This window comes from Phascolarctos cinereus, unplaced genomic scaffold (assembly GCF_003287225.1).
Source record: "Phascolarctos cinereus isolate Bilbo 61053 unplaced genomic scaffold, phaCin_HiC Scaffold_9;HRSCAF=440, whole genome shotgun sequence".
Taxonomy (NCBI): domain Eukaryota; kingdom Metazoa; phylum Chordata; class Mammalia; order Diprotodontia; family Phascolarctidae; genus Phascolarctos; species Phascolarctos cinereus.
Genome location: NW_027556402.1, coordinates 261,427,241 through 261,437,446, shown reverse-complemented (window position 1 = coordinate 261,437,446; position 10,206 = coordinate 261,427,241). Strand labels below are relative to the sequence as shown.

Here is a 10,206-nt window from a genome sequence, read left to right as displayed (position 1 = left end):
TGCCATCTCTCTATTCTCTGTGAGACCACAGATACATTCCTTAACTTCTCCGTGTCTGAGACAATTCTGGCGGACTTTAAATGCCAGACAGCTCGGGAATCTGCATGAAGATTGTTATGTACCTGGTATATACTCAACATACACTGTTTTTTCCCTCAGTAGAATGTAAGCTTCTAGAGGTCAGCGATTGTTTCATATTTGCCCCCCCTTTTTTTTATCCCCAGTCTTTTAATAAATCCCTGTAGGTTGATGAAAGGATTTCCCACATCGGGAGTTTTTCCACAGGGTTTGAAATTACAAGACAAGAACTCACACTCATTCATTCTTGGCTGGGCACAGCTTTGCCCGGTGGTGCCCAGGTAGCAGATGTTGGCATATTACCTAGGTGTAAAGTTTTAATTTAATTTCCTCTGAGGATCTGTTTTAATGAGTAGTCTGTCTTGTCATTTCTGAACCCATTAACATAAAATGTCCTGGGGGGAGGGGCACAGCTTGACTTGCTCGGAATAATCACGCGGGATGAGAACGAACATTACAAAATGGGAGGGAGAGAGAGAAAGGGGGGATGGGGAGGGAGAGAGGGAGGGAAGTAGAAGGAGAGAGGGAGAGAGAGAGAGGGAGAGAGGGAGAGAGGAGAGAGGGAGAGAGGGAGAGAGGGAGAAAGGGAGAGAGGGAGACGGGGAGACGGGGAGAGGGGGAGAGGGGAAGAAGGGGAAAGGGGGAGAGGGAGAGAGAGAAAGAGGAGAGAGAGAGAGAGAGAGAGAGAGAGAGAGAGAGAGAGAGAGAGAGAGAGAGAGAGAGAGAGAGAGCCAGCCATGGAAGGGCGGGGTGGGGATGAGAGTGGGAGGTCCATGCCCACAGTTCTAGGGAAGGTGGGGCGGAAGGCGGTCTCCCCGAGTTACCACAACACACCCCAGAGGCAAGCGATCAGCGGTTTGGAGCTGGGGGGCTTCCAGGGGCATTGGCGGAGAGTCGCGGGGCGAAGGGTCTGAGCAGGGGGTGTTGGGGTCAGGGGCCCGGCCTGCTAGGTTGAACGTTCGGGACAGAGGCAGCGTCTGGAGCAGCGTCGGCTCTAGGGCCGAGACTTGGCCAGAGCCATCGGGAGGCGAGGGCATCCTTAGGGTTACTCTGTGGCCGGGTCTCAGGCTGCGCAGCTGCTTGGGTACGGGCGAGACAGACGGCGCAGACAGCTCACTTGTTCCCCTGCCGGGACAGGGACTTCTTACTTTCGCTCCCGCACGCCCTTCCCGCTCTTCGGACTAGAACTCGGCTGGGACAGGCAGGAGAGAGCGAGTGAGAGGTCCCACTCCAGGGCGGACCCCCAGGGACAGCCAAGCGGCGGACTGGATGCCTCTGCCCACTTCGGACTCGCTGTGACCAGGTCTCTCAGCTTTCGCACTCGGCTTTGCACTCAAGCGCACTCCCCGAGGGAGGCTGGACTGCGTGCGTCTCTTGGGCGGCTCTGGGAGAGCGCTCGAGTAGACTACCCATCCTACCCTGGTGAGAGCGGGCTACAGGCTATCTGACAAAGAAAAAAAAAGTTACCTGAACAGCGACTCCCCTCTTCGAAGTCTCCCCCCAGTTCCCTGCTGCCATCTCCCAGCTGCGGCAGCGGGATTGATTGCTGTCAGACGGGGTGCACGGTAAGTTTAAACGGCTCTCTGGGGAATGCTTTCTTACGGTGGCGGATGTTTCATAAATGTTGACGTTGCTACCAAAATGCTATGATCATAGCCTAAGCGCTTGGCTATGGCATTCTGAAGGGCAAGGCAGAAGAGGAGGCAGAGGGGGCGTCTCATCTCAAAAATAGCAAGGAAAAAACCAGTGGACGGGAAGGGTCATGCATGACCCCCGTCCCCCACCCCCAACCCCCATTCCCCAGGTCATTCCACCCGGGCTCGCCTTCCAAAGCAGATCCGGCGGGGCCTGGAGGAAGGCAATTCCCTCCCTCCCACCTGCTCAACATCTGATTTGCCTGATGCATCTCCCCCTCCCCATTCAGAATCCTCTGCGGTGGGAGGGTCTTCAAGTGTTCGCGGCTTTTCTTCCTCTCCCTCCCCAGCTCCCTCCCCCCACGCCCGCCCTGCAGGCCAGGTGAAGAGTCAGGGATCGGGTCGGTGCTGGGCTTGTGCTGGAGCCAGCTCCTAACGTCTACCGGGCGGGTTGTTGCACTTTCAGTGTGAGTATTCACACCTTGGTAACGACTAACTCTATAAACCGGGGCTTGGTTTATTGTTTCGTAGATTGGCTTAGGAAAATGATGGAGAAAACGTTAAGAATGCTTATTAAACTTAAAAATATGTCGCGCGTGCTTTTCCCATTCTATTCCGGACAGTCAGTTGTTAAACCTTCCACAGGGTCCCCGGGTTGTTCCGCAACGGGGAAGCCTGTTGTCGCGGCCAGCTCCGCTTCTGTCCTGGGGCCCACACGGCACAGGGACGCCAGGTGGCGCCAGGGAACGGGGGGAGCAGCGACGTCCTCTAGGGTGGGGGCCCCTCTGCCTGGGACTAGGAAGCAACGCTGTGGTCACTACGCCCCGGCCTCTAAGGCCCTGACCCCGCGGGGTTCAGAGGCTTTCTCGCTCTGGGGCGGCCCGAGCTGGCCCGGGGTCCGGGAGGCGCTTCTGTGGGCAGTCGCAGTGGAAGTGGAGGGGGGCATGAGGTAGGGTGCCGGGGCACTGAGCTGCCCTCGAGCCCCGGGGACCTCCCGGAGACCCGGAGCTGCCCGAGGTGAGGCGCGGCCCTTGTCCTGAGCCCCCTCCCCGGGGGCTAGAGCCGGGGTCCGGGCGGGGAGAAGGTCAGCTCGCCTTCTTGGCCGGACATTCCCCAGCCACCAGCTCCTCCTCCCTTCGCCTCAGCCCCAAGAGGCCCGCCCCAGCCGCCCAGGAGAAGGCTGGAGGCGGCCTGGAGCTCCTCGGCCACCTGCCTTAGGTAGGAGCCTGCCTACTTCCCCGGCCCGCCCCTCCCCGCACCCCGCCCCTCAGCGTCCTGTCCGTCCCCGCGGGTCCCGCCTCTGCCACCCAGCTGCTGCGGCCGCTGCTGTGCCCCGGGCTCTCCACAAGCCCTCCAGCCAGCGGCCGAATGCACGACTCAAGTTTCCCTGGCAACTTTCGCCTGGGAAGCCCTCCTCTAGAGCCAGCCTCGGCCCCGCTGGCGTCCTAGCGCCTGGCTCCGCCGCGGCAGCCTAGGGACCCGGAGACTTGGAAGAAGGCGGGCCTGCGATCGCGCACCTCAGGGGTAGCAGCGGCTGCAGCAGATGCAGTGCTCCCCCAGCCCGGCGCAGCTGCTGAATCTTTGATGAGGCTGGTCCGGTGAGTGCAACCTTAGCCGGCCCCAGTTCTGGCGGCCCAGCGCAATCCTGTGCGCCGTCCTCCCAATCCCCCGGGCCGCGCACTACCCCCTCCCCCACCCTCTGTGTGTGTGTGTGTGTGTGTGTGTGTGTGTCTGGGTTCGCCCTCTAAGTTAGTTTCTTAATTAGCCTACACCGGGGTTACTGAGCCGCGAGAGAAGGGGCTGCACCCAGCCTCCGTGTGGGACCCGCCCGGAAAGGTCCTCGGGGACTTGGGCTGCCAAGCTTTTCCAGCCCAGAGCACTCTTCTGCTCATAGATGGCCTGTTCCTCAGAGGCGAGCCCTAAATATCTGCCTTTTCTGAACGAAATTGCAGGTCGTAAATTAGCTATCACTGTGCCCTCTTTGCGCGTGTGCACCCCCGCGAGTTTATTTTCTATGGGAGATACCTTAACGAGGTTAATCATCAGCTAATTAAATTGAGCTTCGAACGAAAAAAAATGCCCAAGAATAATTTCCAAAGTGTTCAGCTGCAAAGCTCTCACAATTAGGGGATTAATGGTCTCACTGCATTCAGAGATTTGGGCTGGAGCTTCTGCGCGCCCCGCTGGGCAGCGCGGTAAGACGTGGAATGTGGGGGGCGGGGGCGACCGAGGGGCAGGAGTTCTGGAACCTGAGCGCGGCCAGGACAGAGAAGCAGGACTGTCTGCCTGCACTCTGCTTTTCTCATCCCTCTGGATTTTTCTAGGGGTCCTGGGGGAAGGAGTAAGTATAAGGCTTGCCTTTCCTGTGAGGTTTCAGGTTAGATGCAGATTGAGAGAGAAAGAGAGAGACAGAGAGGAGCTAAAGCAGTATGGATAAGTAGAGGCAGCTCCACTTTGTGCATAGAGGCTTGGGCTCGGAGTCGAAAAGACTTGGCTTAAAATCCTGTCTCTACCACCCAATAGCTGGATGTCAGGATGGTGTGGCAGCCCTTTGAAGGCAGGGATTGTTGACGGGTTTTTTTGGTCCTCTAGTCCTCTTCCAGCCCAGCCCAGCACCGTGCCTTACACAAAGTAGGAAACCTTTTCATCACTGTGGAATTGAATTAGAAACAGTCTCATGCAGTGGAAAGGAAAGTGGCCCCAAACTGGAGGCACTGGGTTCAAATTCCATTTCTGAAGCTGGCTTACTGCCCCTGTGACCTTGCGGCCTCTGAAGGCCTTTTCAGCTGTAGGTCTCTGATGCCAAAGTGTGGGGGACTTTGGGCAACCTACCTAACCTCTTTGCGCCTAGTGCTCTGAGGCTGAGTCTTGGACTGATTGGGACTGGGGTGAAGGCAATCCTCCTTTTTCAGATCCATCCTTGTCTTGACTGGAGTTGTGTTCATCAGTAACGTCCTGCTAAGGGAAAGAGGAAGGCTGTGGCTGAGTCATCCCTTCATGGGCTTAGAACCAGAAGGGACCTTAGATGATGATTCCAGCTCCCTCATTTTATAGATGAAGAAACTGAGGCACAGAAATTCTTCTTTAAGTTACTTACCCAAGGTCACACAACCAGTAGGTGTCTGGGCAGAATTTGCATTTGAGTCTTCCTGACCTACGGTGTCACCCCATCAGCTTCCTGGAGGTGGTGGCCACTGACTTATAACCTGCAAAGTGGGAGTATGTTCAAGTTTTATTTGCCTGAATGGGAATTATTGGTTGTTCTCCAGCTGTGCTTCTGGCTGTGACAGCCCTTTGAATATGCATGTTCAAAATAGCACAAAATGGAAAACCCTCTTAGCTTTCATGCATAGCTCCTGCTGCCTGCCCTGCGCCCCCCGCCCCCACCCCAAGTCACAGTGGAATGAGTCGGACTCCTGAAGCTTCATCAGGAACTGCCTCCTGTGTTTCTCAGAGGCTCCAGGGTGATGCAAGAATTACTTACTTGTTCTTGTGCTTCTAGATCTTGACTGGAAGGGCCCAACCCCTTCATTTACAGATAAGGAAACTGAGGTCTAGAGAGGCCAAGTAGCTGATTGAGGTAGAAGACCGTGGACTCCCAATTCTGGGCTTTCTGACCAGCTGGAATACTCTTTAGTGGTGTTTCTCCTTGGCCCATTTCCCAGGATCGTGCTGTCCCAGGGTTGGTACAATTTTGCTTAGAACTCCTGAAATTCACACATGACTTCTAAGACAAATCTATTTGCGGGGGGGGGGGGGGAGCTGATATTCTGTGAGAAGAAAAGGTGGAGACTAACCAGAGAAATGTCTTGGGACGCCCCTTTGTGTTGCAAGGGGTTGGGTCCGGAGCCCTGGTGTTTTTTTAACCACAAAGACCGCTTCTTCACTCAATTCCCACAAGTCCCTCACCACCCACTGACTGCTCCTCAGTAACTTCAGCAGTCTGGAAGAGGCTGCCTGGGGGATGGAGAGTGAATTGACTTGCTCCAGGTCCCAGGGGTGGATCCTGAACCCAGGCCTTCTAGACTCCAAGGCTGGCCAACCCTTCTTCCCCTTCCTCTACTCCCATGAGTTGTCTCTCAGCCAATTAAAGGACAGTAAGGAAATGTCTGCCAAAGAGACTGTTTCCCTAGGGATTTGGTTCTGAGCAAAGGGGTCCAAGAGCTCACGAGCTCCCATTTCAGCTGTCATGCTAGAGGGAATGTGATCTTTCCTTAAAGTGATCAATAATGTAGGTGATTGAACCTGAAGGCTGGGTGGGTGGCTGGCAGTTTTTCAGCATCCTTTCCTCTCTGGGATATACCAAGCCTGTGAACAGGATTGATAGGGTTGATAGGGGAGTAATTTGTCCATTCAGGGCATCCTGGAGCTTGGGGATATAAATCTGCCACCTTCCAGAGATGAGCCTGAAATGCATTCTAGAAAAAAAAAGTAAGCACTCCTCCTGTGTCCCCTTAGTCCCATCCTTTTCTGACTTTGGGCACATTTCTTTGTGTCTCAGATCCTGTACTTAATAGCCAGGCTTCCTGGTGGATCTATTTAAGGGAAATGGAAGGAGGCTGAGGCTGAGGGTCTAACTCCCCACCTCTCTGCAGGGCCAGTGAGCTGTCAGTGTCCCAGATTCCTCTGTTTAACGAAGCAGCCAGATTCTGTGACTCCCAATGTCCACTGGCCGGCTTTGACCCTCTAAGTCAGTGATTCTGATTATGCTCTGAGAGCTAATGCTCCAGTGTTAGAGGCAACTAGTTGGCACAGTGAACTGTGTTGTACTGAGGAAGACCTGAGTTTTAATCTTGACTCAGACCCCTACTAGCTGTGTAACCCTGGGCAAATCACTTAACCAAGCTTGGCCTTAATTTTCTCACCTGTGAAATAGGAATAATAATAGTATCTACCTCACAGGGCTATTGTGAGGATAAAATGGGGTAATTTGTGTTAGCTTTGCAAACCTTAGAGCACTGTATGAATGCTGGCTATTATTAATAAGAATGTTCCTATTAATATTATTAATCACACTGGTCCTTGGGCATTCTCTGCCTCCTGCAGGGTCAGTGAGCTGGTGGCCTCAGAAGCCATTCAGCTACCTGCGTGTCCCAGAGGCCACATCAACAGGCTGAGCTCTGAACCCCCCCCCAAAGGGGAGGAGCAGGAACTTCCTCTGGAACTCGGCTGAGTTGTTCCCCTCTCTGGAGGGAGCCAGGCCAGGGGGGAAAATGGAGGGATTGCCTCACTGCCGTTCCAGGGGAGCCAAGAGGAGCGAGTGGTCAGAATCATCATAATATTTATTAATAGAGCTACTGAAAACACTTTACAGCCACTAGGTCCTCAAAGCAACCTTGTGAGGCGGTCACTGAAGGTGGTGCCCCCATTTTACAGGTGAGGAAGCTGAGACCTAAAGTGATTTAGTGACTTCCCTTGGTTACTCAAGAAGTAGTAGTAGTAGTAGCAGCAGCAGCAGCAGTAGTAGTAGTAGTAGTATTAGTAGTAGTAGTAGTAGTAGTAGTAGTAGTAGTAGTAGTAGTAGTAGTAATAGCCTTTATATGTCTTTAAAGTTTACAAAACACTCTCCCTATGTTATTAACCCAGTGGATCCTCACAATAACCTGGAAAGGTGCTACTACTGCACCTTTTTTATGATGAAGAAACAGAGGATGAGAGAGCTGAAGTGTCTTGCCCAGGCCGAATCCACAGGTGCTGCTGAATCAGGATTTGAACTTGTGTCTTCCTGACTCAACTTCCAGCAGGCTAATGATCCCACCAGCTAGCTTCTCCTAAATGTCAGATCCAGCTCTTCCTAACTCTACGTCTGGCCACTGGCCATTCACATACTACCTATCCTGTGAATGCAGCAAAATCATAATGACTTGTCCCTTATTGCTAGGTGGCTCAATGGATAGAGCACTGAGTCAGGAGTCAGGGAGACCTGAGTTCAAATCTGGCCTCAGAGACTTCCTAGCCATGTGACCCTGGGCAAGTCACTTCACCCTCTTTGCCTCAGTTTCCTCATCTATAAAATGAGCTGGGGCAGGAAATGGCCAACCACTCCAGTATCTCTGCCAAGAAAACCCCCAATGAGGTCATGAAGAGTCAGACACGACTGGGAATCACTCAACAACAAAATTGCTTCTATCACTATTGTAAAAATACAGTAAACTCTCAATCATCTGCCCCCAGTGGAAGGGGTATCGAATGAATGACCTGACACCCTCAATCACCCAAAATGCAGCTTTAAAAACAGTGGCAAACTGAGTTTGGCATTTGTTGAAGCTGCCACTGAAATGCTCTTGTGGTCCTGAGAGGGATGAGGGCCAGGGCTACCTGGTGAGCCTAAGTTGGCGCTTCCAGCCAAGGCAAAGCTCCCCTCCTGGTTTACTCCAGACTTAAGCCCTTAAAAGCCTTGTGGGATTTGTGAGCTGGACTGCGCTGCTTTTCAGTCCCAGTAAACATGACAGATTCTCCTCTGACAGCTGTCCATGGGCTGCCAAATGTCTGAGGGAAGGCAGTCTGTGGGGAGTAGAAGCAAGGCTCCCAGAAAGAGAGCCTCAGAGAAACTCAGCCCTCCTTCCCTCTCCCCCCACCCAAGTTTATGGATACAGACACCAAGGCCCAGAGAAGAGGGGGGATATGTGCTCTGCAATGGGGAGCAGGGGCAGTGAAGGGGGCATATTCGTGCCCAGGATTCTGTGTGCCTTCACAGAGGATCAGTAAAGCTGTTCAGACTTCAGGAACCAAAGGACTGCAAGGACGCTGTGGGCCCCAGGCCTTGAGGTTTGTGAGGGGCATTTTCCTGATGGTTATGAAAGCAGAATCCAGCTGAGATGTGCCTGTTGAGGCCTCCTGTGCTCCCAGCCCCATTTCCTGTGGCTCACAGGCTCTCTGGGGGCATCTCACATCCTACTGTGTATGTGTGTCAATGCCTCAGCTTCCCCATTGGAAAGAAACCTCCTCAGAGGCAAGGATGTGGCTGTGTGCAGAGTCACAGAGGGAAGGCATAGTCCTGGGAGTCAGAGGGCCTGGGTTCAAATCCTGTCTCTGATGCTTTCTACTCATGTGACCTTGGGAAACACCTTCACTTCCTTGGCATCAGTTTCCCCATCTGTACTACCAGGGCGGTGATTTTTCAGGGAGGGCCCATCCAACTCCAGTGTCTTTCTTCCTGTGACGATGTTCATCTCCCAGCACCTGATTGGGACCCTACTGTGTATGGAGGCTCAGGGTTTCTGAGTGTGATGCATTGAGGACAAAGGTCATGCTTTGCCCTGCTCTGTATGCCCAGCATTTGGCAAGGTGCTTTGCGTATAGTAGGAGCTTAGCCCACGCTTGTCAATTGACAAGTTTCTTGGAAGTTTCTTTTTTCAAGTTGTAATAATGGTGGGGCCTCCAGGCACATTGGATGGTCTGCTTGTGATGGACCCACGGGAGACCTTGGCTCGAGGCGCACAGGATGGGCAGGCAGGGCTGGGCTGGGCTGCAGAAGGGGCCCCCTCACTAGGGAGATCCCAGACCGAGAAGGCGTTGTAGGAGGCTCTGGGATCTCCTCGTTTGGAACCTAGCCCTTGGAAGATTCCAGGAAGCGTTAGGAAGCAGAACAGAGCCTTAGACTGGGAGTCGAGATTTTGGCTTACTCTGTCGCTTGCCAGCTGGGTGACCTTGGGCATGTCCCATCCCCTCCTGGCCTCGGTTTCCCTATTCATGGACTAAATGCCTTTTAAGCTCTCTTCTATCACCGGATTTATGCTCCTCCCACCCTGTGATGTCAGAGGAGCTGTGAATTCTAGGACATGCTGGAGGAGGTAGGGACAGTTTCTTTCTGGATGGAAACAAAATGAACTTTTTAACCGTGAGCCAGTCTGTTACTGACTTTGAAGTCTTTACCACTCTTCGGACACCCAGCACTCAGCCCAGTGCCAGGCATGTGGTAGCTGCTTGATAAATGCGTGTTGAGCTGTTGTTGATTCTGGATTCAGGGGGATACAAAGCAAGGACTGAATGCCCCCTCCCCCAGCTTTGGACATCAAGCTTGGAAGGACTGAGAAGTTACTGGTTGAGAAGCATGCTTCTGTGGGACTCAGAGTACGTTCCCGACTTCAGTCTCCTACCGTCATGCCTTTTCATCGGCCCTTCCTCGTCTCAGCTTCTTAGGATCCCAGGCAGATCTTCGGAGAGCTTTCCTGCCCTCCCTAGCCCACCGCCCCCAGCAAGTGGTGCTCCCATCCCCTCCCCTCACTTCTGTGTTTGTGTTTGGGTTGGGTCCCATTAGTGCTTAGCACAGAGGGTATTGATCAGCCAGCATTTATCAAGGACCTACTGTGTGCTCACAGACATTGGGCCCTTCCAGCCGGGTTGGTGCCAGTTTGGTTTTCTGAAGTTTTAAATCCATAGTCTTTGAAGCAGTTTCTGTAGCCGAGAACTCTAGAACTTGTCAGGAAAACCCTGAAGGATGCCTTTGGGTTCACAAAGCTGATTGGGCACTCTCGCGTTATGTATGGGGCTA

The 10,206-nt window shown here is 53.4% G+C and overlaps 1 protein-coding gene across 1 annotated transcript in view; it reads left to right on the top strand.

Moving 5' to 3' along the window:
- Window positions 1–816: 816 nt before the first annotated feature.
- SHANK2 (SH3 and multiple ankyrin repeat domains 2) overlaps window positions 817–10,206 on the top strand; it is a 730,263-nt gene continuing 720,873 nt past the window's right edge. Inside the window, 1 exon segment of the mRNA XM_078148660.1 lies at window positions 817–1,643. The gene's annotated coding sequence lies outside the window, so the exon portion shown is untranslated.